The sequence below is a fragment of the Nanorana parkeri genome, unplaced genomic scaffold, assembly GCF_000935625.1.
Source record: "Nanorana parkeri isolate BGI_ZX_2015 unplaced genomic scaffold, ASM93562v1 scaffold12, whole genome shotgun sequence".
In the NCBI taxonomy this organism is placed as follows: Eukaryota; Metazoa; Chordata; class Amphibia; order Anura; family Dicroglossidae; genus Nanorana; species Nanorana parkeri.
The window spans coordinates 6,078-9,121 of record NW_017306280.1 but is presented as its reverse complement, the minus strand read 5'-3'; positions in this window follow the sequence as shown (position 1 = coordinate 9,121).

Genomic DNA, 3,044 nt, shown 5'->3' with positions numbered 1-3,044 from the left:
TGGCGGTGCTACAACTGTGCATGGGTACCATGATCCTATTCATTCTTATATTCATAAAGACTGCTGAAACAGGAGGAAGAAGGAACATTTTGACCAGGAGGGCAGTGCACACTAGTGTGAGGACATTAAAGGAGTTGTAAAGCCCTAGCATATACTATCCTTTTATAACAATAGCATTGTCATAGGAATACATACTGGATGCAATAAAAATGTACTTGAAAAAATCCCTTTTATGTAGTGAGCGCTGCCTTCTGTCTGCCCATCACTTTCACTGGTTACAGGGTGGGGTTAGTGTTAGGGTTACGGGGGTCAGTGTAAAGGTTACAAGTAGGGTCAACATAAAGGGTGCAGGACGGGTTAGTGTAAGTGTTACAGGGCGTTTAGCGTAAAGTTTACAGGGAGGGTTATTGTTATGGGGGGGTCAATGTAAAGGTTACAGGGAGGGTTTGTGTTAGGGATACAGGCAGGATTAGTGTAAGAGTTAGGTTTAGTCTGAGAGTCACAGGGAGAATTAGTGTGAGGGTTACAGGGAGGGTCAGCATAAAGGTTACAGGGAGGGTTAGGGTTACAGAGAGGTCACTGTAAAGGTTACAGGGAGGAATAGTGTTAGGGTTACAGGGGGTCAGTGTAAAGGTTACAGGGAGGGTTTGTGTTAGGGATACAGGCAGGATTAGTGTGTTAGGGTTAGTCTTAGGGTTACATGGAGAGTTAGTCCTAGGGAGGGATAAACTGAAGGTTACAGGGAATATTTTAGTAAGGGTTATAGAGAGGGTAGGCATTAGGTTTAAAGGGAGAGTTAAGTTGGCCATACACTTGGAGATGTCAGGTTTCTAATTTTACCATCCACACTAAACAGCATGAATGGGGTAATCTCCCTTGCTGGGCTATTGTATCCCGACAGGCACCACCTGTGGCTATCAGAATATCCGAACAGTGGCTGAAGCTGTTTGGCTGCAGTCACTGTTCAGCTGACAAATTTCGGCCTGGGTTCTATAACAAAAGTTGAGCCGGGTGGTGCCAGCAGGGCCACACACAGTTGTGAATTTGGAATGTTTTAGCTGTGTGAACAGGCCCTAAGATAGACTCTAAGGTCTCAAAAAAGCATTTGTGAACTGAGACCTAAGTGACTCAGAGGAGGAACTTTTTCCCCTCTGCGAGTAGAGATAGAAACGTCATAACTAGTGGATGAGTGGTCTGTGCAATGAAAACAACTTTCCTTTTTCTTTAACACACAGCGTCATCATGTTTACACCCCATATTAAATATGTATTCATAAAATTAATATTTTATACTACCAGTAATAATTAAAAAAAATATAAAACATCAGCTATAACTTATGAATGTAAAAAATAAATAAAATAAAATTGGCCAAAAACTCTTCCCTTAAAAAAACAAGAATTCTCCCAATCTCCAAATAAAGACAAAAGTTTTAGATAAAAGTTACAGATATTTTTTTCAGTTAGTGATAAGATCACATTTTACCCCTCACTGTGCGCAGAATCTTCCCTACAGCTGCCATTTCATTTTAAATGGTGCCATCTGGATATTTTTTGTCTGTGCTGAAAATAAAGTGTTCTTGCCTGTACAGATGTACCTTGCACATTGTGTATACTGGCCCATTAGATTGGAAAAACCGCAGGTCGAAAATAGCAGTAGACAAGAATAATTATATATTGTGTTTACCAAACTGTGCACCCTAGCACAGCTGAAATGTTCCAGCAAACCCCCAAATGACTGGAAAATCTGTGCTGTGGAAGTTGAGAGTTCTTTGTCTTTGATGTACCTATGTTTCTTAATGGTCCTGTGTGTAATTAGCATTTTTATGTTAACTTAGAATAACTTTAGTAATTATAATATTTTAAAAATCCATAAAACTGCTGAAAATGTAAATGGTCTGAGTTTGTGTTTTATGTTTTATGCTTTATTAGACTCTAAGCAAAACTTATTCTTGTTTTAATTTTCAATCTGTGGTATACATGAGTGAATGGGCATCCACCTTTGAGATCATGTTAAATACTTGGATGTGTTGGAATACAAGCTGAACTTGCATATTACAGTGGGACTTTAAACAACCTCCTCCCTGAGTTCCTTGGTGACCCCGGACTTGGGTGAGAGTGTTCCATATATTTAGACCAGATATATCTCTTCATGTTGGCTGGCTGGAGCAGTGACAAAGCAGCTCACACCATGGACTCTCTGTCCTTTATGTATTTAAAGACATTGGTGGTTTTTCCCACTTCCCATTAGGCATACAACTGTGAGAGTGGTGGGTCCTGCCCCCCAAGACGTATGAACCTGTCGGAGTAGTTTTGAGGACATAATATACCAGCCACATTTACTCCACGATCTGTAAACACATGCTGACTGAAAATAGATGCTACATGATGGATTCACGCTAGACCACCGATATCTGAAATGTATACATGCGGATGGACTATTATGGCTTATGAGATGATTTGAATTGCATTACATATGATATTGGAATGTTTACCAATCTGCTGACCACAGGCATCAGAACTTAATTGGATTTATTGTATTCAATACATACAACAGGTTATATTATTGTGCATTACTCCGCACTACCTGTTTATTCCTCAGGCTTTGGGTTGGGGATTTTAGGTGATTTTAATTGTGGGATTTTTGGGGGCTTTAGACATTTGTATTTGAGTCTTCACGGAAGGGTGAAGAATTTGGAGAAGGCAGGAGAAGTAAACAATCTAGGACAACATAGCTGAACTGGAAAGTGAGTTGAATTGGAGAATTTTTCCAAATCACCTATTTTGTCCTAGATTGTTCACTACTCCTGCCTTCTCCAAACTCCCCACCCTTTAGTGGGTAACCCTGTAAGTGTTTTGATATGTGTTTCAATAAAATGTAGAGATTTTATACACAATTTCATGTTACAGATCCTTTTTTTCAGAACCCACATTACCATGTGAACTTTTTAAAATTATACTATGACACAAAAGGGATAAAATATTGAAATATTGACAGATGTAGTTAGGATTTATGGTGGAGACTGCAACCCCCCCGCAACCCCCCCC